Source organism: Schistocerca piceifrons, chromosome 8 (genome assembly GCF_021461385.2).
Source record: "Schistocerca piceifrons isolate TAMUIC-IGC-003096 chromosome 8, iqSchPice1.1, whole genome shotgun sequence".
Classification (NCBI taxonomy): domain Eukaryota; kingdom Metazoa; phylum Arthropoda; class Insecta; order Orthoptera; family Acrididae; genus Schistocerca; species Schistocerca piceifrons.
The window spans coordinates 332,886,984-332,914,925 of record NC_060145.1 but is presented as its reverse complement, the minus strand read 5'-3'; the positions used below and the strand labels follow the sequence as shown (position 1 = coordinate 332,914,925).

The 27,942-nt window shown below is 40.9% G+C and overlaps 1 protein-coding gene across 1 annotated transcript in view; it reads right to left on the bottom strand.

The window, feature by feature from the left end:
• Nucleotides 1-27,942, bottom strand: part of LOC124712327 — a 1,282,739-nt gene that overhangs the window by 113,864 nt on the left and 1,140,933 nt on the right. The window lies entirely within an intron of this gene.

Genomic DNA, 27,942 nt, shown 5'->3' with positions numbered 1-27,942 from the left:
CGTCCGCATGTATCCCGTGCCACCCAACGTGCTCTAGAAGGTGTAAGTCAACTACCCTGGCCAGCAAGATCTTCGGATCTGTCCCCCATTGAGCATGTTTGGGACTGGATGAAGCGTCGTCTCATGCGGTCTGCACGTCCAGCACGAACGCTGGTCCAACTGAGGCGCCAGGTGGAAATGGCATGGCAACCCATTCCACAGGACTACATCCAGCATCTCTACGATCGTCTCCATGGGAGAATAGCAGCCTGCATTGCTGCGAAAGGTGGATATACACTGTACTAGTGCCGACATTGTGCATGCTCTGTTGCCTGTGTCTATGTGCCTGTGGTTCTGTCAGTGTGATCATGTGATGTATCTGACCCCAGGAATGTGTCAATAAAGTTTCCCCTTCCTGGGACAATGAATTCACGGTGTTCTTATTTCAATTTCCAGGAGTGTATACCCATATCGGAGGCGTACTAAGTTGCATATACGCTGCAGCTATGCCATCAAACGGAAACTTTTTGATCGCCCTTATATTTACATAACACAGAAACCTCTTGTGATTACATTTGTTGTCTGGCATCCCGAAGAAACCTAGGTACGTAACTTATCATTCTGAAGCTTTTTTCATAAAATACATATCCATGGATATCGTCACCTCTGGTAATACCTCTCTTTTAATGACGCAAAGCATGATTACGAAGTTAGATCTCTAAGTGATCTCCACAAGACTTCAAGAGTACATGGATGAACATACTTCCAACAACGTACGACAACTGTGAGGAAAATATACCTAAGTTATTAACAATTACAGATGTTTCTTTTGGCCAACCCCTTCTACAATAAGCAAGTGAATTTCCTCGGGAATTGTTGAAACTAATAGGAATTGAAGTCTGATTCTTTCCTAATGTTTTAACCATACGACAAATCTAATTGTAGCTTTTATATGTTGTTTTTTCTTAACTTTCAATCACTGTAAATGTGTTAGACCTGCATAAGGTGTGTAAATTTTTACTGCTTTCCACATCCCCGATATTCTCCTGGACGCTGACGAAAGAGGGCAGAGACTTCGCATTTCTTCCCAACAGTTTATCGTAGGTTATTGGTCGCTCACTGTTTTCACATTTTGAGCCGTGACATGTATGTGGAAGCGAGAAGAGAAATTTGACAGACAATAAGTAATGAATGGCGCAAATGGTTCAAATGGCTTTGTGCGCTATGGGACTTAACACCTGAGGTCATCAGTCCCCTAGAACTTAGAACTACTTAAACCTAAGGACATCACACACATCAATGCCCGAGGCAGTATTCGAACCTGTGACCGTAGCAGTCGCGTGGTTCCGGACTGAAGCACCTAGAACCGATCGGCCACCCCGGCCGGCCAATAAGTAATGAATATTTGATGAATTCTGTTCCTATACGAGTAATTTATTGTGGTCTGAAAACTACTCAGTAATGAATTATCTGTAGTCAGTAAGGTATGAGGTATGTAATGTTCTACTAATGCAAGGCAGCGGTAAAACGTCCTTGGGACGAAGTTTCGTGGTTATCGGAGGACAATAGTGGCGACAAGCGTTTCTTATAGCACGCATACGGAATTACCTTTGGCGTCGTACCGCAACCGCCGCTGCTGTCTGTATTTCCTTTAAAGGAGACGGCATTCAGGCTCAGGAAGGAGTTTTCATTAGCTGTTAACGATGATACGCATGAAGTGTACAACAGCAATTTTTCGAGAAGCCAGCTTTTTATTCTAGTTTGATTTTTTTTAACTTCAAGGAAAACTACTCTGCAGTTCAGACGAGGGCCAAATAACGAGCAAACGGAAATTTATGTAAAGGAAAAGTAGTAGTTTCGAGAAAGAAGCGTAGACGTAAGACTAGTGGGCGCCAGAAATTATCCAATATGTTGATTCGCGCTGTTTGTCGTAACAGAATTTCGGGCTACAGAGCGTAAATAACACTGCATTAACACACATATTTTTCTCAAAATTACTAAATAAAGCAGAAGGTTTCACGAGGATCAATTTTTGCATGTGCAAAGCAACCGTGTCCAAGTGGATCAAGCTTAATTCGCGAAATGGGAGTTGCGCCAGCGCCAGTCGCCGCTTTGCAGGACCGTCGTGCACCACAAGGAGTTTTAAGGGGCGTGACGCAGAAATATCGGTGAGCAATTTATTGTTCTGACCTGAGGCACCCGGCTTTTACTACGAAGCGTGTCCACTCTTATGTTATTCGCCACTGACTGTAACGACATTGAGATCTGTGGATGGAGAGCTCTCCTCAAACAGTAGAAATGATACTGAGTGGAGGTTATTCACGCTTTCGCAGTAATTTGTAGGGCTTGCAAACCTAGGATGTACTGGGTGTTTCAAAAATGACCGGTATATTTGAAAGGGCAATAAAAACTAAACGAGCAGCGATAGAAATACACCGTTTGTTGCAATATGCTTGGGACAACAGTACATTTTCAGGCAGACAAACTTTCGAAATTACAGTAGTTACAATTTTCTACAACAGATGGCGCTGCGGTCTGGGAAACTCTATAGTACGATATTTTCCACATATCCACCATGCGTAGCAATAATATGGCGTAGTCTGAATGAAATTACCCGAAACCTTTGACAACGTGTCTGGCGGAATGGCTTCACATGCAGATGAGATGTACTGCTTCAGCTGTTCAATTGTTTCTGGATTCTGGCGGTACACCTGGTCTTTCAAGTGTCCCCACAGAAAGAAGTCACAGGGGTTCATGTCTGGCGAATAGGGAGGCCAATCCACGCCGCCTCCTGTATGTTTCGGATAGCCCAAAGCAATCACACGATCATCGAAATATTCATTCAGGAAATTAAAGACGTCGGCCGTGCGATGTGGCCGGGCACCATCTTGCATAAACCACGAGGTGTTCGCAGTGTCGTCTAAGGCAGTTTGTACCGCCACAAATTCACGAAGAATGTCCAGACAGCGTGATGCAGTAATCGTTTCGGATCTGAAAAATGGGCCAATGATTCCTTTGGAAGAAATGGCGGCCCAGACCAGTACTTTTTGAGGATGCAGGGACGATGGGACTGCAACATGGGGCTTTTCGGTTCCCCTTATGCGCCAGTTCTGTTTATTGACGAAGCCGTCCAGGTAAAAATAAGCTTCGTCAGTAAACCAAATGCTGCCCACATGCATATCGCCGTCATCAATCCTGTGCACTATATCGTTAGCGAATGTCTCTCGTGCAGCAATGGTAGCGGCGCTGAGGGGTTGCCGCGTTTGAATTTTGTATGGATAGAGGTGTAAACTCTGGCGCATGAGACGATACGTGGACGTTGGCGTCATTTGGACCGCAGCTGCAACACGGCGAACGGAAACCCGAGGCCGCTGTTGGATCACCTGCTGCACTAGCTGCGTGTTGCCCTCTGTGGTTGCCGTACGCGGTCGCCCTACCTTTCCAGCACGTTCATCCGTCACGTTCCCAGTCCGTTGAAATTTTTCAAACAGATCCTTTATTGTATCGCTTTTCGGTCCTTTGGTTACATTAAACCTCCGTTGAAAACTTCGTCTTGTTGCAACAACACTGTGTTCTAGGCGGTGGAATTCCAACACCAGAAAAATCCTCTGTCCTAAGGAATAAACCATGTTGTCTACAGCACACTTGCACGTTGTGAACAGCACACGCTTACAGCAGAAAGACGACGTACAGAATGGCGCACCCACAGACTGCGTTGTCTTCTATATCTTTCACATCACTTGCAGCGCCATCTGTTGTTGAAAATTGTAACTACCGTAATTTCGAAAGTTTGTCCGCCTGAAAATGTACTGTTGTCCCAAGCATATTGCAACAAACGGTGTATTTCTATCGCTGCTCGTTTAGATTTTATTGCCGTTTCAAATATACCGGTCATTTTTGAAACACCCTGTATGAACACACTAAGGCAACTCTCGATGCTTCATGTGGAACTGCGACTTCCTCAGCTTACCAGTATCACAAACAATATTTTTTTTCTGTCGTTCAGTGGATAAACACTGCCGTCAGACTTCCAGCATTAATTACACTCAGTAAACCAACCGACACTTGCTATTTATAGAAACTTCGAGGCAGGGTGAAAACACTTTTGAAGTGGATACACAAAACAGAAATGCTTGTAGTATTGTTGTTATGGCCTTCAGTTCGAAGACTGTCTGAAGCATTTGTCCGGGTAGACTATCCTGTGCAAGCCTTTTATCTTCGTCTATCTACAGCTAGCTACGTCCATTTGAATTGCTTACTTTATTCATGCCTAACTCTCCCTCTACAATTTTTAATTCCTGCACGTTCGTCCATTCCAGAACGAACATTTCCCTGATGCTTCAGGATATGTCCTGTAAAGATATCCCTTCCATCAGTCTAGACGTGACAAATTTATTTTCTCCCTGGTTCAATACCTCTACGTTTGTTGTCGGACCTACCCATCTTATATTCAGCATCCTTATGTAGCACAACATTCCAAAGGCTCGATTCTCTTCTTGGCTGAACTGTTTATTGACTATGTTCCATTTCCGTACTCCTTACATATATCTTCAGAAAAGACCTCCTAACACCTTTATATTCGATGTTAACTAATTTGTCCTTTTCAGAAACCCATTTGTTGATATGATTAGACTGCATGTTACGTCCTCTCTACTCTGTAACTGTCATTTGTTTTTGCTGCCCAAATAGCAAAACTCATTTACTAGTCTTACTATTTTACTTGTTAATCTACTTTCTTTAGAATCTGCCAGGAAGTTTCGTTACTTTCTTTAGTGTCGCCTGATTTAGTTCGACTACATTTCATTGCTCTTGATTGATTTTAGCTGATAACCTTTTCAATTTCTCCTTGGTTTCCTTCGCTGCTTGCTTAATTTATAAACTGAGTAACGTTGCAGATAGGCTACAACGCTGTCTCACTGCCTTCTCAACTGCTGTTTCCGTTTCATATATTTCTATTCTTTATAGTAGCAGGTTGGTTTCCAGGCATGTTGTTGATAGCCTTTCGCTTCCTATATTTTATCCCTGCTACCTTTAGAATTCCGAGTGCATTCCCGTCAACATAGTTAAAAGCTCTCTCTCCAACTACAAATGTTTGCCTTTCTGCAGTCTGTCATCTATGATACGTCGTCATGGCAGTGTGGTCACATCTCTTTCCAAACAAATCTTCCCTGAGGTCGACTTCTACATCTTTCCATTCTTCTGCAAATAATTCGCGTCATTATTTTGCACACACGTCTTATTAAAGTAATCCTCCTGCAATACACCTTTCATTATAATGTCTTACATGGAAATGGAATTAGAAATATTACGTTCTACTTCAAATCAGGAGGTATTTCACCTGTCTCATATGCGCTGCGTACCATGTGAAATGGTTTTGTGGTGGTTGGTTCCTCCGAAGGTTTCAGTAATCATGACGGAATGTTGTTTATTACATATGCCTTGTTTCGTCTTAGGTCTTTCAGCGCTTTGCCGAATTATTATCTCTGTATCATATGTCCCGTCATATCTTCAGCTGCTTCCTCTTTCCAAACTATTGTCTCCAAATTACTTACAAGGTTCCCATCTGAGCTCTTCATATCCATACAGCTGCTAGTCTGCTCTCCACAAGTTTTTATAATTATTTCTGTAGGCGGCATCTATTTTTTGCCTAGATATGCGTGATTCTCCAGCTTTGCATTTATCGTCTGCTCCTTCCTGATTTTCCATTTTACACTTCCTGCCAATCACATCGTTTAGAGATCCGTATTCCCTAACGACTTTCATTTGCAGCGTTTTTATATTTTCTCCTTTCGTCAATTAAATTCTGTTTCTCTCTTGTTATCTAAAGGTTTATACTAGACCATATCCTTTTGCCTATTTGACCTTCTGCTGTCTTCACTATTTCATCTGTTAATGCTACCCATTCTTCTTCTACTGTGTTACTTTCCCCTTTACCTAACTCTCCGTTTGCAGCTATCGTCAGCTTCTGGTTCTTTTAACTCTTTCAGGTCTCATCTCAGTTTCCTAGCTCTCTGCAATATCTTCCATTTTAATTTGCAGTTCATGACCAATACATTACGGTCATAGACCAAATCATCATTCATTCATTCTTTCCAACTCTTCATCATCTGCAAAGTTAAAAGGCTTATAGACTTTTAATAATGTGGTAGATGTTGGTCATGTGTATCTTGGCTACAGCAAACCGTTCACTATGCTGTTCAAGTAGTTCGCCAGCATCCTGTTTTCTTGTTCATTATTAGATCATTTTGCGCATAACCCCTTTCTGATTTTGTGTTGCGAACTCTATTCTCATGTGATATCTGTCTGCGTAGTGTAAGTACGGACGATTTGAACTGTTTTTCAGAGAAATTTAATATCACTTGGCATGCTGTGGAAAAAGCAGTTCCATAAATAATGGATGCTGAGAAAATTTGCAGCTTATTCTCCCTTCGCAGCCGAAGTCGTTAGCCCCTACCTCGGAGGTAGTTGCGCTGGTATTGGGACTGGGAACTTGGCAGTCAAAACCTTTCGGGAAATGTCTTTACTGCGGTACACAAAATTCCGATCGAATCAGTCAAGAGTGACCTCGTAAAAACACTTGTTAATTTTAGGATGCGACGAAGTCAACAGCAGTGCCCGAAAGGAAGAAAAATGAAAAAATTTAAAGGATTCGCCGAAGATTCTATATCTAGATGTATACCTAGCACACCTCCGTGAAGAGCATGGCAGAGGGTACGTCGCATTGTATCAGTTATTAGTGTATCTTTCCATTCCATGCACGAATGAGGCGTGGGAAGAATGATTGATTGAATGCCCCTGTGCGTGCAGTAATTATTCTTATATTACCCTCACGATCCTTATGTGAGCGATACGTAGGGGGTTATAGTATATTCCGAGAGTCGTCATTTAAAGTCGGTTCTTGAAACTTTTTTTAAAGACTTTCTCGGGATAGTTTAGGTCTATCTTCAAGAGTCTTCCAGTTTACTTCCTTCAGTATCTCTGCAACACTTGCCCAAGGATCAAAAAAGCATGTGACCATTCGTGCTACACTTTTCTGTATACGTTCTATCGCCCTGTTAGTCCTATTTGGTACAGGTCCTACAGAGCAATATTCTAGAGCCGGTTACGCGGATGATTTGTAAACAATCTGCTTTGTAGATTGATTGCAGTTTCCCAGTATTCTACCAACAAACCTAAGTCTACCACTCGCTTTACCCAATACTGAGCATATGTAATCATTCCATTTCATAGTTCTACAAAATGACACACCCAGGTATTTGTATGAGTCGACCGATTCCGACAGTGACTCATTGATATTATAAGCGTAATACACTACGTATTTTCGTTTTGTTTTGTGAAGTGCACAATTTTACATTTCCGGTAACTTGCCAATCTTTGCATCACACTGAAATCTTATCGAGGTCTCCTTTACGACTGTGCTTCATCGTCGCCAACTGCATCATCTGCAAAAAGTCTAAGGCTACTGTGAATGTTGTCCACATGCTCATTAATATGTACCATGAACAGCTTTCCTGGGGCACATCTAATGACTTTCCTTTCAACAACATGCTGCGTCCTCCCTACTATAAAAAAAGCTCCCAATCCAGTCACAAATTTCACTTGCTACAACTTGACAGCCTCTGACTACTGTATGTCTAGGATTCTAAGCAAATTTCTATAATCTACAACGAAATTATCAGTTACTTTTTTAAATCAGTTCAAAAATTCAAAACATTCTGAGAATTTTTTCCGCACCGCCATTTCATCTGCATCTGTGTACTGTGCATATTCCACAAACCACCAGACGGTGCGTGGCGGAGGGTACCTTTTATTGCTGCTAGTCTTTTCCTTCTCTGCTCCATTCGCAATTCGAGCGAGCGAGTGAAATGTTACGGATCGATAAAGCTCTCATCAACTGCACAAATTGTAGAATTTCCCATAAACAGAAGAATGTTTCATATTACTTACAATTTTCAAGAAATCATTTCTCTTATTTATGAAGAAACGTGTACCTGCAGTAATGTGTGCGTGTAGAAGTTAATGAAAAAATTAAAAATTCTAATGAAAAACTATACTTTTTGGAGAGATTCTGTATCTTCTACTATAATCTTGATTCAGAATCCGTTTTTAATCAGACTGGAAATAGTTTTAGGACATTACGAACGAAAGCACATATAACGAAGAGCAGTGACTACAATGAAAATTAAATATTTAATAAATTGGACGAAAATCTTTTCAGCCATCTCTGAAGTACTATGAACAACCAATCAAGCACACGAGAGACTACCAATTTAATACTGTGTCGCAGTTACCATGTCGTCGAAAATAATAACACTGATAAAGGTGTGTCTTCTGAGAAAATGGTCACTTTTCTGTATTCGCTGTGTTATGCAGATAAGAAGTTTAAAGATTTGTTGTCTTCGATATTTGAGTCGCTATGCTCACATACGAGAACAATGTCACCCATAAAATTTTTCCCATGATATGTCCACTCCTCCTCCCTGTCTCTCATTTATATTTCAGCTATGGGAGTACACCACCTGTAACCGAGATCATTAAAAATTTAACGATAGTGAAGAAGTGTCGCCAGTTCCGCGAACTTCTTAATCATCTCTTTCCGCTTTTTGAATAATAGTCTTCATGTGTTTACTGCGAAACAAGATTATTCATTTATTGAAAACAATCGTGTAGGTAAACTAACTATGCAATTGAGTTAACTTCTTGACTAGTGACATTTCCTCAGCCATATAACAATCAGTGACAAGGAATTTGTTGCTTGTTTCTTCTAGCTGTTGTTACTTGGCAAGATAGATGACTTCGACCCGTAGGTAGTCAATCCATCCATTCTGTTTGGAGGATATGCAAGTAGTTCTTTGAACAGCACAGTGAAATGAGTTAGTGTCGTATCACAAAAAATACGCTGTGATGGCCCCGTGGGCTGTACCGTGATGTTTTACGTAGCTGCGTCCAATTGTTCGTACTACTGGTATTCGTTAACGGAAAAGTGTCCCCTTGTAGCCCGTCGTCAACAGTGCACAGTGCCGAACACAGCGCGGCCTCGATGGAGTGTGAATCATTTATCAGGTTGAGGTATGCGACACGCCCGCTGGTCGTTTTGCTTTGCGTCCTGTCGGCAGCGAGGTCATTAGGGTGGAACACTGGCCGGAGCTCCTCCCGGCGGTAGTACCTGGCCATCCAACTTGGGAGGCCGAACGACCTAACGCTGTTCTGCCACTTCCAGACGAAAAGAGAATCACTCAGTTCGGTCCGACACAGCGTCCTGCGCTGTGCCGCCGAAGACAAGCGGCCGGGACGTTTGAGTGAGTGGCTCGTCCCCTTGCAAGGCACGAGGCTCTCCGTTGCACAGCAACCGTTCGGGCTTCCGATGAGAGCCGCTCGATCATAGTTTGTGCAGTCCAGACTTGTTCCTTCGCAACTGGAAAACTGGAAAGTTGGAAAGTGGTCCGAGGGCCGAATCATCGTTGAGAGGGAGAGGAACGAGTGCGTCGAACAGCCGAGAGTGTTTTACGAACAAAGACGTGAGTGAGCAGGTGGCATCGTTGCCTAAACTGCGTCGGCGACTAGTGCACTGCTCAAAAATGAAATGTACGTCGTCTTGACTGGAGTGGGGCTGGAACACACGCAAGTGACTAGACGGCAGACAGTAATTAGGAGTCCAGAGCTGCGGGCGGTGTGTGGCGCGCACAAAGCGCGCGGCGTGGCCACAATGCGCCGGCGTTTATAATGAGCGGCATCGCTCACAGGCGTGCGGCGGCTTGCGAGCAGAAGCAAAACACTCGCCCTGCCTGATTGCGCCTTTGGGCTGCATTAAGCTGGGTAACTTTTGCAAATGTTAAATGTGATCTGAATGCTAGAACGTCCTTTACCACATTTAGATGCTTAATTGTTTGTGTGTGTGTGTGTGTGTGTGTGTGTGTGTGTGTTTGTGTGTGTGTGTGTGTGTGTGTGTGTGTGTGTGTGTGTCGAGCATCTCCTCCTAAACTACTGAATCAATTTCAGCCAAATCAGCCAAATCATGTACACATTTCTTGCAATAAGATAGTCAGCACTGAGTGGATAGAGCTGCCTAGCTTTCACAGGAGCGAAGGTAGGGACAAAAAAAAAAAGTTTCTCCCATGACGTGTAGGCTACGTGACGGCTGTGTTTTATGGGTAGTATTGGCATGCCTTGCAGGGACTACACATGCGGATCGGCACAGCTGAGCAGAGGGGCAGGGGGCAGGAGACACATTGTGAGAGAGGGAGATGATGAGGTGGACAAAGGGGAATGGTGGGGAGGAGGAGGAGGAGGAGGAGGAGGAGGAGGAGGAGGAGGAGGAGGAGGAGGAGGAGGAGGCAGAGAAATGAGGGGCAGGGGAAGAGGTGGACACAGGGGGGAGGGGAGGGGGAGGAGGAGGAGACGTGAGCAACATATGCCACAAATGCACATGCAAACTAAGCCATGAGAAGAGGTCTAGATGATATATACATCTTTCCAATGTTCAATCAGCTGTTTCATATTTTAGGTTATTGATTTTCTACTTCAGGGACTCACACCTAGTGAGTACGTGGCTGGCGAGCACGGGGTCCCGAGCTGAGTCCTGGCATTGCTTCCACTTACTTATGCCAGGCTCCTCACTTTTATCTTTCCTATTTGGCCACCCTCGGCCAACTCTTGTTCTTTTCCGACCCTGTCGCTATTAGGTTTCGAGGGCTAGGGGTCTTCCATTTCCAACCTATACTTCTACTGAGCCGAATATCTCCCGGGATAAGGAGATTACCTTCTATCAAGTGCCAACGGCCTTCTAGGAGGGCGAATGAGCGGCTAGAAGGAAGGGCACTTTCTTGCCCTTGGGATGGGAAACAGCTCCTAAAGGCGGAGGAGCCACAAGGTGGCCAACGGCATAGAATGGAGAAGGCAACGGGAAACCACTCCATTAAAGACCCGGTCGGGTATCCCAAGTATCAACAGCTTATGATGGAAAGCTCTTTGGTTAAATTCTCCGGAGGTAAAATAGTCCCCCATTCGGATCTCCGGGCGGGGACAACTAAAGAGATACCAAAATCCAAAAGCATTAATGTAAGAAGGATAGCAACATGGAACGTCAACTCACTTCTTAAATGTGGTAAACTGGAAAACTTGAAAATGGAAATGAAACGAATGGATATTGATGTACTGGGAGTCTCAGAAATGAGATGGCCAAACGCTGGCGACTATTGGTCAGGGGATTACAGAATCATACACACTGGAACAGCACAAGACAGTCCCGGGATTGCAGGAGTGGGAATTATCCTCAATAAAGAGATGGGGTTAAGAGTAAAAGGATTTGTTCAACATAGTGAGAGGATAATTTATGTCCGATTGGAAACTAAACCAAGAGACACAATCATAATCCAAGTATACATGCCAACTACGAGGCACGAGGATGATGAAATCGACATTATGTATGACCACCTTGAAGAAGTAATTGGCAGAATTAAAGGAGCTGAAAACCTAATCATCATGGGAGATATGAATGCCGTTGTTGGGGAAGGTAAAGAAGAGGATGTGGCAGGGAATTTTGGATTAGGATTAAGAAATGAAAGAGGGGATAAACTTGTAGAATTCTGCCAAAGAAATAAACTTTGCATTACAAATACGTTCTTTAATCATCATCCAAGAAGAAGATATACTTGGAAAATGCCTGGTGACATTAACAGATACCAAATTGACTTCATATTAGTGAAGCGAAGATTTAAAAACCAACTTAAGGACAGCAGATCATATCCAGGCTGTGATGTGGAAAGTGACCACATACTCGTTATGATGACGACTGAACTAAAATTCAAGAACATTAAAAGAAGAAGTACATGTAAATGGGATTTGACAAACCTGAAAAACGAAAATACACTGAAGCACTATCAACTAGAAACAGACAAGAAAACAAATACACAGGGATGCAATGACATCCAAAGCAGCTGGGAAAAAATAAAAACTGGTATTTTAGAAGCAGCAGAAGAAGTAATAGGAAAAGAAAGGACAGAGAAAAGGAAGGAATGGATCACTAATGACCTACTAAATATGATGGAAGAAAGAAGGAAATTAAAAAATTCTGTGAAGAAGGAAGACCAAGAGAAATACAAGAGTCTGAAAAACAGAATCAACAGAGAGGCAAAACAAGCAAGAGAGGACAACATGAGCAAGGGAAATATCGACAAGGCCTATAAATATGTGAGACATTGCTTTGGAGACAGAAGAAACATGTGTAGGGCAGTGATGGATGAAAATGGCAATATGTTGGATGACGATGATGAAGTTGCAAGAAGATGGAAACAATATATAGGAAAACTGTACAGCGGACCAGACCTGTCTGAAAACATCATGGAAGAAGAAACAGAAATAGATGCACACAACATAGGTGAACCTATATTAAAGGTAGAGTTTGAACTAGCTCTGAAAAAATTGAAAAACAACAAATCGCCTGGTATAGACAATATCCCAGCCGAACTTCTGAAATCTGGAGGAGCAAAACTGAATCAGGAGTTGTATAATCTTGTTTTCAACATGTACGAGCAGGGTAAAATTCCTACAGACTTTGAGAAAAACATTATGATCCCCATTCCAAAGAAGGCAAATGCTAGAAGATGTGAAAATTATAGGACACTCAGCCTAGTTACTCACGCCTCTAAAATATTAACCTCAATTATCCTAAAACGCATAGAACAAAAAGTCGAAGCTACACTCTCCGAAGACCAGTTTGGATTCCGGAAAGATAGAGGAACCTGAGAAGCAATATTTGCTCTAAAACTAATAATAGAGAAACGACTAGATAAGAACCTGAAAACATACATAGCTTTCGTAGATGTAGAGAAAGCCTTTGATAATGTTAAATGGGATAAGATGTTTGAGGTACTCAAAAAAGTAGGAATAGACCATAAAGATAGAAAAATGATATGGAACCTGTACAAAAACGAGACAGCAGTTATCCGTGGACGGACAAAACAAGAAGAGGTGCAGATACGGAAAGGTGTCCGACAAGGTTGCGCACTATCCCCTGTTATCTTTAACGTATAGAGGCGCTGAAGAAAGTAAGGGAAAATTCACAGACAGGTGTAGTAATTCATGGCCAACGAATAGATATGATAAGATATGCCGATGATATAGCTGTCCTGGCTGAAAGTGAAGAAGGTCTTGTAGTCCTACTGAATAGAATGGATAAAGTTATGGGTGAAGAATATAATATGAGAATTAATAAAGCAAAAACAAAAGTAATGGCATGCGACAAAGAAGATCAAGTGAAAGTCCAAGTTCATGTAGGCAATGAACTGCTTGAACAAGTTGATAAATTTACTTATCTGGGCAGTAATATTACCAGGGATGGAAGGAGCAAGGCAGAAGTGAGAAGTAGAATAGCTCAAGCAAAGGCTGCTTTTAACAAGAAGAAAAACATATTAACATCTAAGAGCATCAGCCTTGAAACCAGGAAAAGATTTTTGAAATCATGTGTGTGGAGTGTGGCATGCCATGGGTGTGAAACATGGACTCTCGGGACAGAGGAACAGCAGAAGCTAAATTCTTTTGAAATGTGGTGCTATAGACGCATGCTCAAAATAAAATGGATCGACAAGGTCACAAACGAAGTGGTTCTGGAAAGAGCAGGTGAGAAGAGAAGCTTCTGGAGTTTCATTGTTAAAAGAAGAGTAGAATTTACAGGCCATCTGTTAAGACATAAAGGACTCCTGAACACAATCATAGAGGGATATGTCGAGGGAAAAAGACCAAGAGGAAGACCACGACTGAGGTGTATGGATCAAATCGTGAAAGATGTGGGATGTGACACCTATAAAGAAATGAAGAGAAAAGCTGAAAGACGCACAGAATGGAGACAAGCTGCCATTGTAGCTGTTGCAAACCAATCCTTGGATTGACCACTACAGAAGAAGAAGAAGAAGAAGAAGAAGAAGAAGATTTTCTGCAGTCATTTAAACTTTCTTCTTCGTTTTATTCTGAACCGGCTCCTCTTTACAGCACGTGCTTTTGAAAATCTCGTCGTTCCTAAAAAATCGGTCAACTTAATATTCTTTCTTCCAACTCAAAATTCAACAGATGCAATGAAAGCCTCTGGCGATTCAAAGGTCAAAATGAGAGCCAAACAAGGGAATTCACAAATTGTGATCTTATTTGAGATTATAATTGACAAACTAATTGAAAAAAGTTAAATTGTTACCAAACAGATCTCAATTAAAGAGGAAAATTGATATTCTCGCTTATCCTGACGATATTGATCTATTATATTACAATGAAAATAAAGTAAAAGCCCCTACAACACAATTAGTAAATGATACAGAACCACAGGTCTTAACAAGCATATAGATAAAATAATACACTTCATCTTAACGCGCTATCCAGCAGATAATAATGTACTGCTAATTAACAATAACTTTCACAAAGACCAATGATAGTAATTATCTTGCCAACCTGCTAAACTCTGACAAACCCATGAAATCGAATCACGAATTCATTACTACGACCTTGCGACAGTTTTCAAATGCATATACGGATTTAATTGCAGCAGTTTTAAGTGTGTATCTAAAACCTGGACTTTCACAAAAATAGGAGGCAAATTAAGGATATGCAAACACAAAATCAAGGTAAATATTTAAAACCCTGTGATACAGCAATAATCATTGAAGAACAGTATTATGCTTCAATATATGGTTTATTACATAAATTATGAACTTAACCATTATGAAGTCCATAATATATACAACAGACCACATACAGAAGCAGATTTAAGAACAAGAGATTGCATGGACTGGGCATTTCATTAAAACACCATCAAATAAACAAGCAAGAGAGTGACAAGAGATTTTCCCCCTCGGTCAGGAACACTCTGAGGCTTATGTAAACGATATCGTGGCAATATTTAAAGTGGTTTGGAAAAAAGTAACAAATACTGAGAAATTATTTGCGAAGACGTAGCAAAGTGACTCAATATTGTTCATTCTGCAGCAAAGGGTCTTCATAGCTTTCAATATCTGAAGTAATGAGTACAGACCATACGATCCTCGGTAACAAATGTAATAAACTAGGCGTTCGCATAAGAGGCGTTTCCAGAGTATTTAAAACGGGCAAGAGTTGTGCCTCAACTACATAAAGGAAACCCAGAATATCTAGGAAACTGTAAGCCCATTTCCCGTGGTAAAAGTGCAGAATCTGTTACAACAGAATTCACAAAATTAATATTTGATGCTCTTGACAAAGCTAAGAGTGGAACAGGTTTATTTTGAGATCTTTCTAAGATATCTGACGTTGTTGACCATAAGGTTGTACTAAATAAGGGAGAATCATTACTAGTAAGAGATGTAGCTAATGACTGGTTCTAATTATTCTAAACAGATATGGTGCAAAGAGTAGACCCAACATAAACCTAAAATACAACTACACGTTTAGTGAATCGCTAATTCGAGCTTAAATGCAGTAATATAGCAGTTTGTTTCCTCAGAGTAGCATATTAGGATCAATACCGTTCCTGATATATGGCCTTCCCAACTGTGATAAGTTATGGGGAAGAAATTCTGTTTCTGATGACAGCAATATTATAGTCACCAAAAAACAAGAGAAACATTGCGCAGAGATCAAATGAAGCCTTAAAATACGTGCCATTATTTTTATTAGGAGACGTTAAGGGTGTAACTGTGTAACAAAAGCAAAATCAGTTGTCAGTTGAAGTCATGTGACTACACACAGATACAAACAGAATGACATTAGCACGTTGGTCTATTAGTGTCCTCTCAAGAGTATGAACAACTGTCTCTTAGTTATCTACTATTCATATGTACTCTCGAAATGTAGGTATGGAATTCTTTTCTTGGGAACAAATGCACAAAATATGATCACAGTTTTCAAGCTACAGGGAAAGACCATAAGAATAAAAACTAAAAATAGTTACTGGGCTCACTATAAAAATTTGTTCAAAATATTGGGCATTTTAACTGAACTACGTGTGTGCATATACTAATCTGTAATGGACATTAATAATAACACAGATAATTACTGCACAAACAGCTCTGTCCATGACCGTGGAACAAGATATAAACTGAACTTTTACAAGAATACATATAAAAGTCAAAATAGTATTTTCTACCAAGGAATAAAATTGTGCAATAAATTGATCAATGAGATTAAAGACGTTAGTCGATCGAAATTATTTAAAAAGGCTGTTAAGCAATAAATTCTACACATGAACGACTTTTCTGATAATACAGTTGGGGGGATTGTTACATATGTAACAACGAGAACAACAATGATATGACAATAGTAATTATAAAACATCTTTCCTTTCACATCACACTTCCTCACTATACGGTTTTTATTCAGGAAAATACTATTCCGAAGCCTCTGCAATGAAAATATTAACATCTTATCCCGTTTCTGTGCCCAGTATCTCTCATTATAGAGGTAACAGTAAACTCGTGTGTGTAAAACGGCCTCAAACTTCCGATTTACATGAGTTAATGGTTAAGTGTTTCGCATTAAAAACAGAAGTGCAAAAAATGTTTTGTAAAGGGTTGAAGTTGTGTGTAAAGTCAGTTGCAAGTCACTAAGCGCTCTCATCCTCAAATACTGGATGAATATAGTCCGGATAAGTTGCCTCTTCAACTCCCTACAGTTTCTAACTGTAACGATTTCGGTCACAGACCATCTTCACGGATTATCTCCAAGGATAGAAAAAAATGTACTATACAGAAAATGTTACAAATTCTTTCCAAGGAAGTGCAAAATATACATGAATAATTACAGGGTTAAAATATTTTAAGCCTCAACATCACATCTATCATTACTTAAATAATGGTCACGTCTCATTTGTAGAGCACGTCATGAATTCCAGTAAACCACACAGGACTCTGAAAGGCAAACATACTAATGACATGCGAAACAAGGCAGTACTGAAGAGAAGATCAGAGGTGTAAGTGTTACAATTTTACAAAACACTGAGAAGTTGGTCAGAGATCTTTAGAAAGTATTTTCGTGATTTGGTACAAAAATAGCTCGATATGTTGTACAACTGTAACACTTATACCCCTTTTTTGCCTTGTTTCGCATGTCATAGTTATGTTTACCTTTAAAAGTCCTGTTTGGTGTACTGTAATTCATGACACGCTCTACATATGAGACGTGGCTATTGTTTAAGTAATGACATATGATGATGATGTGGCTTAAACTGTTTTAGTCCTGCAAATCTTCAATGTACATTTTGCACTTCCTTAGAAAGAATCTAACATTTCCTGCCTTTTATATATATATATACTTACTTATCGCGAATGGACCCAGAAGGATCACGCAAAGCTTTCTGACGTCGTTTCTTCCATACTTCTTTCATTCGTTCTCCATGTTTTCTTTTTCTTTCTTCTGTCCATTTTGTTCCTGGTCTCTTTAGTGCTTCCTTCTCCGACAATACAATCCACTTTTCCACCTTATTTCTAAAAGTTTTTCTATCTTTGACATCTTTAAGTTCAATATTTGCTTTTTGTAAATCTAATTTTACTTGGCTAATCCATGGTGTTGTTGATTTGACTTTTTCTATGTAAGTGAGAATTCTGTTGGTGAGTCGTGTAGGGGGAAGTCTAGTGACATGTCCATAAAATTTTAATCTTCGCCTTCTTATGTCTGCTGCCAGGTTTGATATAGTTTCTGTGGTTCTTCTTGGTTGTATCCGGTATCCTTCTTCTGTTAATTTTGGACCTAAAATCTTTCTCATAATTTTGCGTTCTTCTTTTAGTATTTTTTCTAAATCACATTTTGTGTGGAGTGTGAGCGTTTCACTAGCATATAGTGCTGCTGGCTTAATTACTGCGCAGTAGTGTCTGATTTTTGTGTTCGAGGAGATGCATTTTTTATTGTATATTTCATGTGTCATACCATATGCTCTCTTCATTTTCTGTTGTCTGATCTTCTGTGCAACTTTCACTCCTCCGGTTGGCTCCAAAATTTCACGTAGGTATTTAAAATGTTTTACTCTATTTATTTTTCCATATTTTGTGTTCAAACTGTGTATATGGAATTTCGTACAGAAAAATTCTGTCTTTTGAAACGAAATTTGTAAACCTACTTTATCCGCGCATTCCTTAAGGATCTCTATTTGTTTGGTGGCGATTTCTTCATCATCTGCAAGTATGGCCAAGTCGTCCGCGAATGCTAAACAAGATATCTCCACGTTGTCTTTGGTTCTACCAAGATGGATTGGTTTCCAGTAGGATTGATTTTTTAATTCTTTTTCCCATTCCTTAATGACTTTATCCAGGACTATATTAAACAGAAGTGGAGATAGCCCGTCACCTTGACGTACTTCAGTTTTTATGAGAAAAGGTTCAGAGATTTCTCCCCTGAATTTAACTTTAGATACAGTGTCTGTCAGTGATTCTTTGATAAGCCTTAGTGTTTTGGAGTCAAGTCCAAGTTCCTCTAAAATGTTAAACAAAGATTGCCGGTCAATTGAGTTATAGGATTTCTTAAAATCTACAAATGTACAAATATAAATGGATATATATATATATATATATATATATATATATAAATGGATATAATCTGTGAAGATGGTCTGTGATTGTGCAACTTGTGCAACCCTCTTCATTGGTGTGCCTTTATCCGAAAAATTTAGAAACCTTCTGATTTATCTTAAGTGATTATTGTTTTAGTTACTGTGTTTTACTGAGTGTCCAAGGCACATATCTACAGTCTAAAATAGTTATTATCTCTGTTCCGTGTCACAGAGCGAAATAAACGATTTGTGTCTAACTATAAACATTCTCTTCGATTGGCACAGTTTCAAAAAGATCTGAACTAACAGCCCCCGAGAAGACAAGCATCTACTCAAGCCACGTTGGTGTAGAGAAGGATGGGTGCGTCAGTGCTACGGTTTGCATTAGACATACTCGATATTTGGGTTTTAAATAAAAAAGCAACTGATCGTCAAACATGCATTTTATACCTTACTTGACGGCTGTTAATAGGCACCTTCCAAAAATGTAATACTTGTCTTGCTGTGTTAAACCCTTGCCATAATATTGTAGCTCTTAATGAGTACATTATGCTTGTTTTAAATTCGATCAATAATTATAAGATCCCGGGTTCGATTCCCGGCGGGGTCAGGGATTTTCTCTGCCTCGTGATGACTGGATGTTGCGTGCTGTCCTTAGGTTAGTTAGGTTTAAGTAGTTCTAAGTTCTAGGGGACTGATGACCATTGATGTTAAGTCCCATAGTGCTCAGAGCCAAAATAGCCAAAATAATTATACAAAATACTGAAAATCAAATTTTTGTTGCCCCTGGAACCCATTAAACGAAACTTGCAACTGCGATCGTGCACCACGAACCGTGAACAGGGTTAGCTGTTTAGTGGTACAGCTACTCGTTTTCGATGCAAGCAGATGGGAAGTTGCGGGAAACAAATGGGTACCAAACATTGTGGGTACAGTCGTGAGAGTATGAACTACCGTTCGTACAGTGACTGGTAGTGAGGAATTAATGAACAGTGCAGCGCTAGCATTTACCTCATTAACTAACTTCTTTATAAAACAGTTGGGTACTGTAGGGATAAACCAGTGAAGTAGTTCTATGCGAAACAGAACGGCCTTCCATTCGGGTGAGTGGAGGTTCCCATCCTCTTCCCTGGGATAAACCGAATGAAGTAGTTCTATCCAAAACAGAACGGCCTTCTATTCGGGAGAGTGGAGGTTCCCATCCCCATCCCCATCCCCATCCATCCTTCCTTCCTTACTTACTTAGGTTTTCGTTGGCTTCCCTAAATTACTTCAGATACATGCCAGGATGGTTCCTACTTTAAAGCCGCGGCCGACTACTTGTCCTATCTCTGTGCAACTAGACCTATGTATTAATGGTTCAAATGGCTCTGAGCACTATGGGACTCAACTGCTGAGGTCATTAGTCCCCTAGAACTTAGAACTAGTTAAACCTAACTAACCTAAGGACATCACACACATCCATGCCCGAGGCAGGATTCGAACCTGCGACCGTAGCGGTCTCGCGGTTCCAGACTGCAGCGCCAGAACCGCGCGGCCACTTCGGCCGGCTATGTATTAATGCCATGACATATCCAATATCCCTGTACAAGTGATCAGCCGCTTTCTTCTTATTATTATACTACTACTTCTACTATTACTACTAACAACAACAACAATAGTTTCACATGGAGGGCCTGGAACGATTATTTGTATTTGGCCTTGCAACGTTGGACGAGGTCATCGGCGCTGCCGTGTGGCAGCCTTGGCTATCTCAGCTAACAACCTGCTTCTCAGCAGAACGTACACGATACCTCAACAAAACAAATACTCTCTTCCGATTTGTCTACTAATACCATCAAAAACACCCTACTGATTCTTCCGAACTGAAACAAGATAGAAGAAAAATTTGTGCAACCCTCTTCATTGGTGTGCCTTTATCCGAAAAATTTAGAAACCTTCTGATCTATCTTAAGTGATTATTGTTTTAGTTACTGTGTTTTACTGAGAGTGTCCAAGGCACATATTTACAGTCTAAAATAGTTATTATCTCTGTTCCGTGTCACAGAGCGAAATAAACGATTTGTGTCTAACTATAAACATTCTCTTCGATTGGGACAGTTTCAAAAAGATCTGAACTAACAGCCCCCGAGAAGACAAGCATCTACTCAAGCCACGTTAGTGTGGAGAAGGATGGGTGCGTCAGTGCTACGGTTTGCATTAGACATACTCAGGACAGTGGCAAATTTAGAATGAAAAGAGGAACCAGACATGAAGATTCTATATCACTGAAACTATTCTCAGCAGTACTAGAGGAAATTTCCAGATGCTATAAATGGGAAAATGACTAAGCAATATGTGTTAGTGGACATTTAACTGCACCACCTTCGTTTTTCGGACGAATGAACTCTAGCATCAAATAAAATCGTGGAGCCAGTTACTGATCATAGCTCAGTTCCAAAAACAGCACATCAAACAGAAAATTCTACAAATTAAAGTCAAGCCAGAAGACGAGATTTTTATATTTAGGACGGTGAAACACATCGGCTGGACAGACAGCAAAATACGTTATCAGAAGATCAAAAATGGCCTCGTGCACGCTTCGTGAACTGAACAGTTTTCAAAATAACCTGATTTGCCCCATAGGTAAAGTTTACGGTAATTGTGTACTATCAGTTTTTACTTGGCTGTGAGACTTTGCATTTAAGCAAACTTCACTAAAAAATTGAGGGCACCGTAAGTAATGGTGAGCTGTGTCACTGAAAGTAGTGGAAGAAACATGAAAACAAGCAAACCGGCCACGGAATGGAAAAACCAAGAAGACGAAGTAATGGAAGGCGGTTAGACTGGATTATGGCGAAGAAATAATACAGGAGCAATGTGGATGCGTACAGCTAAACCCGTAATTAATGGGTAAGTTTGAAAGAGTCCGCCCTCCAGCAGTGCATATCAAATTGTAGATGATGATGTACCCTCAGTTTACTTATGCGTTGAAATAAGCGTCACTTACGCACATGGTTCTTCAGTTCGCAAGAGTACAATTAATCATTAACTGATGCAAGAAGTATTATAATGTTTATTTCCATGCTTAAAGGGATTATCTGTAAGCGTATATTGCTTATAATTCGCAGTAGACAGTTTAATTCATTATATAATACGTGATAAGCTCTCTCAAACAGAAATAAAGACCAAGTACCGCGAGAAACCGCTGATACATTTTGGCGCGGTTTACACAAGACAGTGGCTAAGGCAGTTAACCACCAAACATGGCACACATGGTTCAGGAAAAAATACAATGATTATCTCTTGCAAAACGCAACAAAAAAGTGAAGAGCGCTCTATTAATGTTACAGAATAACATTTTATATTTTGTTGTGAATCGGCTTTCGGCTTTTTAGGGTGTCACCAAACAACTGAAGACTGCGCGGACGGTCCACACAACGCCGGCGAGAACATTGATTCTGGAGGTACTTGGGGTTTTAATATGTGTTTCTCAAAGAACCTATGGAATATTCCATAAATGATTTCACTGTCTTTGTCAGTGTTACTTTCATGCAAAATAAGGAGGATAACGAGTTCGTTATGGACAGTCATGACACGGTAAGTTTCGAAAGCTTGTTTAATACGTCACGATCTATTTATCTTTGAGCATTATAATGACGCCGCCGTTAATGTCATGAAACTTTGATACTTTACGACCAAGAACCAACCAGAAACGAACCAAAAATAAATGGTGAGCTTTTGGAAAGACGTAGCCTTCCGTGACAATGGCCAGCCACGGTTTGTGGTCATGACTTAGCGTGAAACAGTTATTTCCCTCTACGCAAAACGTACTAGTTGACTTTTGGGCATTTATCTTTCTCTCTGCATACGGTACCGTATTTTGAATTTTTGCGTCCGTTTGCGATAGATGATAGGAAAAATGCGTTTGCCGATAACTTGTAGCCCTACTGCTATTTTCCACGTACGCCACAGGAACTTTATTTTCTTGGCTAGAAATACACACACTTTGCATTTAGCTGTGAATGTCTTCGACAGGTGACAAGTTAATATGGGTTGAAAATAATCGAATGTGTCGCAGCATGAGAGATTTTCACAGTAATTCGTCTTTCGAACGCCACGACAAAAAGAACTTGACAACTGTACCCCTTCGCTACGAAATGTGTAAGGATGAGGTGAGGTAATAAATTCATAAATGGTTCCCGAAATTGAAGTTACTCTGCGTGAAGAGAGAAGGGGAGACTGCAGAACGTGCCAGAAAAGTACGGAATGAACGTGTATGGCTGCCGGACAGAGCGGGCACTGCTGAATGATTGCAATTGTGCTTCCCATCGCTGTAAAAGAAATGAAAATGTCACCAACTCTTATCGTAAGTGATCATCAATGATGTTAACACGAACTGTGGATACGCTACAGTAAATATCGTAACATTCGAGACGTCTACATAGAAATTAAAGTGACGGGGGATCTACATTATTAAGTGGATAATCAGGCACAGGGTGCAAGATCAGTTGCAGGTTGCCTATTAACGCCATTCAGGGACAACAAAAGAATTATTTTTAATATAATTATCGATAAAACTGAACAATTTTAAATGCTGTCATAAGCTACCGATTAAGAGGTATAAGATAAAAGCTTAAAACATTAAGGCCTAGCGCCTTGAATGATCATTTGGGCTGTAGTGTCTACGAGGCACAGGGGGAAAGAAGCGGAACAAGGAGTGAATTCGCAGCGCGCTCCGGCGGCGGTGTTTTGGCAGGGCAGGGCGTTCGGGAGGTTGAGCCGAACACATGACCCACAGCCGGACGGCAATCTGCACACAATTTGCCCATGACGTAAGCTGAACCGAAGCGAGAACGAGTGAGCCGAGAGGCAGCCTTTAACTGGTTTAAATTTTTGAAAATAACGTCTGCGACTATCACGCGGGCGGAACGAGAGTCAGTTATTTTAATCCGTGGAAGCGGAGGCCGTGGCAGCGGACAGGCGGTTCGCTGTGCCGCCACCAGATGTCGGACGCTGCGCAGTCGGTAGGCCGCAGATGGGCGAATATTCGCAATCGCGGCTGTCACCGGCAGTGGCAGCGACGGACCGCAGCCGTGGAATCCCGCAGCCGCCACTTCCTTCCCTGTAGTGTGGTGTGACCCTCGTCGGCGATAGCGCATATATGACCTACGCCGCTCGGCTGGCTGCCTCGCCAGCGGCCAGACACAACACCCGCTTATCTCTGACCTTGCCACCTGCCAGTACCACACCGAGTCGCACTCCGCCGTATTTGTTTACGGACTCCCGCACGCTTTGAGGGAAGTTGCGCGAGGAGCTCAGTGCACCATCGCGCCAGTCGTAGATTCAGTGAAATCGGAGTCGGTCACTACACGAACAACACACACGCAGAGCCATCATTGTTTTGCTCTTGTTAAACGTGGCAAAACATGCAGAGAGAGTGCTCCTTTTCATACAAGAACATACATTTAAAAACCCTCCGTACAAAACAGCAATATTTTCCTCGCTTTGCCTCAGTCAACAGAGCTTCGACTTCACGGCCCACGTTTTAATGCATCATTCTCGTACAGGTTCCAAAAATCTGTAGGCCGTAATAATCAGTCCCAAAAATTGTTACGATCGGTTGTTATTCGGTTATTTTCGTAGGTGGAATTTCAATATACGTTCAGTTCGTGTGGAATTGTGCTGATAACATATAGCCTTACTTGAATGTTTTAAAACTGTTTCACGGTATTTGGTTCCTTACTGATATCTGCTATTGCGCCGGAGTTGCTTAAATTTTGGGATACACCGCCTATCCCAGTGTTTTATTGGAAAACTCGAGGAGCATACTTCATATCAAAATTTACGGCGCGAAAACTTACCTCCTATACTGACACCGCACTATGTTCAAGAAAACCACAAATCGTATTCAGCAGTGTGAATCGGCAGTAACCCTTTTTGTTAACAAATGTATCAAATTCGTCATGCGTTGTCAAAGAGATTCAAGACAACCTTTTGTTGGTTTTACCCCCTCATGTTAGGCCGGATCGGAATAACATTTTCGGAATTATACGGTCGCAAAGCAATCTACTGCAGAGCAAGAAGAAATTTCTCTTCCAGCCCATTATCCTCCGTTTCTATTTTTCTCTTAAATTGCAATAATATTGACTTGTACCTGTAAATCATCTCTTCCGGATAGGTAGAAAAGCCTATGTGCTTTTATCTTTGCTTCTCCTCTGTCTTTGTAATTAGAATTATACGTGGAAACATTCCAAACGTTTCTTTCAGTAAATTACTATGTATAAATCTTTGACTTCACAGTGATTCTAGCGAAACAGAACGGTTTTTTAAATTTATGTTATTATTTATTCAGTGTCTTAAGATATTAATTCAGAAACGTATGGTGCAAAATATAACCAGGTATTCACAATGCGGCCAGTGGGAACAAAAAGAGTGCCGATCCGTGATATAAAAGAGTGCCGATCAGTGATATAAAAGAGTTATCATACAGTCACTGTCAGACTGCAATACGTGACCTACAATATGACGTGTCTGAGACAGTATCACAGGAGATATAGTTGAACTGTTCAAATAGTAAAAGTCGTTATTTCATTTTCTTTGATTTTCGAGATAAGTTTAGTTGACAATTTTCCGCGTGTATGTACATTCCACGTTGGTAAGCTGAATAATAGCTTCATTGTGAGACGATAAGAAAACAGGTCGATGTCATCACATTTACTATACTGCAGTGCCTGTGTTGCTAAGAAGAAGAACGATGCAACGTTCGTTCGGACATGCAACTGTCGGTACTATGCAGCGACAATTGAAGTGTCCTCCCCTGCAGGGGACTTACATAATGTGTGTGTACTTGTACGAATTGTAACGCAGAAACTACGACATTTTAAAGTTTGGGTCTGGCTGTGGTCGTGCGTGCGGTGATAGCCAGATAGCCGGCACGGTCAGAGGGTTAGCTGCCCTCTGTAGTAAATACAAAATAGATCGCAGATTAACTTGAACAGGTGCCGTGGGACGTCCGCCCCGATCAAATACAACGAGCAATAACGAACAAAATGAGGTTAAAAAAAGCGGTTAAAGCAGCCGCTCGCGTCGTAAAGCGGAAAATCCGGGTTCGAGTCCTGTCCCGTTATGGTAGAAATTTTCATTGTCAAGCCCTTACACGGTAAATTTCATGTCACAACATTCGCTCCCGTCAGTGAAGGATAATCAGTTAGTGTTTCCGAATGCTCTTGCGCATATCCACTTTTAAAGTCAGACGAGCTGTTTTGTGCCGTCATAGCCGCCCCAATTCATCCAGCTGAGCTCCAGTTTTTCAGGAGGTAAGAATGATGAACATATAAGCGTAAATCATTAACATTAACAGCTGTAAGTATATGGATTTACACAGGAAATCAAGTCGTTTCGTGGCGTTTATTGTCAAAAAAATACTGGTATTATCCACGCGCTCTGGTCTTCTCTTGTAACAGAATGTTACAAACCCTTACTTTCGTTCTTAAATTGTACAATAAAAGGTCACAAAACAATGCCAAACATAGAAGACATAAAACAAAAATTCGGAGTATTTCAAATAAATGTGGTAAAAAGGAGAGCGTATGCAACTAAAGACGAAACAGCAGAAATGTGGAAGAAAAGAAGCAAGACATCGAATGCATTTCGGAGGCTCAATTACTGTAAAGCATCAACTAACTGAAGATATCTTTCTTGCATCTGACAATTACATTAAAATAAACTATGGGCATTAAAACAAGCAGCGACGCATTTTAGCGTGTAATCTTTTAAATGATGTTGTCTGTGCCACAAAATCATGTAACCAAAAACTATAAAAAAAGCTATGTGCTACTCTCAACAACCCATCATTCTCATAGCTCACATCCCGACGTTAAAGGGTACAATAGGTCGTAAGGCGGTATGTGCATAACAAGAATTATGTAAAGAAGGCCTAGAAGAATACTTTACTAATAATAACTTTTAACAAACACTACAAAAATTAATATACAAGGTTAGCCTCTGACCCCACATCACAGCCATTCTCAACACTGTGAATAATGACCTTTACTAGTGAAATCTAAGGAGCGTGATCATACTGCTAATTTGTACTTTGGAAATTTGGCGAGCATCTTCGTTGCTTGTATAATAAAATTAAAGTGCATGAGCGAAAGACCGTTATGTCCACAGTTGTAGTGCCAATGATCTGCTCTCCTTCGCAAGGAGAGGGGTATTGGTAGAACTGAAATTGTAAAGGAAAGTTTTGAGTCGTGCATAGATAGCTAAGCTGCCCCCTAGAGCCATTGGTCTGATTTGCAATTACGGCTCAGCACTCGGGTCTAATATATAAAGGCGGTTTCAGAAAAAGAAAATATTTTGCCTAATGTCATATTGTACCGTCACACTAACTGCAGCCCTGAAAATCTCCAGTTTGGTAACCTTCTACCTCTTATTATAGCGTTTTGATGTACTGGCGATTTATGTGGAAAAGATCGTTGAGTTAAATGTTTCGTAAACATTTCGTTAGCTAAATTTCCGCCGGCGCAGCGTCAAGGCCCTAGCATTTAATCGCACTTAGTCCAGATACTGTTCTTGCAACACCTTCGACCAATAATGAGCCTGTAAACTAGTTAATAGTACAGAAAACTAATCGTCTCAAACTATAACACGGAAACTGTTGAATCACAGAGCAGTCACGTAGATGTAGACTGGTTACATACTATATCCTCACAAATCGCCAGTTTGCATCACAGTTGCTGTTCATCATCCACAATGCGTACAGCGAATTTTCTGTATTCTTCTCTCTCTTGTACTATGCATTTGGGCACATCATTGCAGGCGCTACTTTTTCTGGGCCCCATGAAAATAGCCAAGTGTGACCAGGGAGGGTGTTATATATAAGGCACAAACGAACAGGCCAAGAAGCATCTAAGCGAGGTGATGCATTCAGGTTGAGGGCAGCGAAAAAGTCCATTCCCACCATTCTGAGTGAGATTTTCTGTGGTTTTCCTGAATCACTTGAGGCGAATGCCGCAACGGTTCCTCTGGAAAGGGCGCGCTCTGTTTCTCCCACTTCCTTCAACTATCGTTCACAAGTGTAATGATGCGACGTTGTAGGGAAATTCAGCAAGCAACAATTAATACAACAATATGAATTGTTGACTGCTTTGATTTTAACTTCAAAGGAATTAGGTAAGACAATTTTTCTCATTAAACAACGTTTGCTAGTAGTTTTCACAAAGCTGCGTGTAACAAAATCCGTATAGGGGTCGCACTACTTCTGCCGTAACAAACTTCATACCTTGAGGGTTGTCGTGTTCGTACCTAATACACTAGTGCTCAACTCATATCGTAAGGATGACGAAGTTGAATGTTGCTTTAAAATACTGAGAGCCATGTAGGCCTACGCAACTTTATTTATACAGGTACGTCTTAAGAGCCAAAAAGCAAAAGTGGTGTTCGCATGAAAGACCTATGTACACGTCCGTGTGTATTTTAAA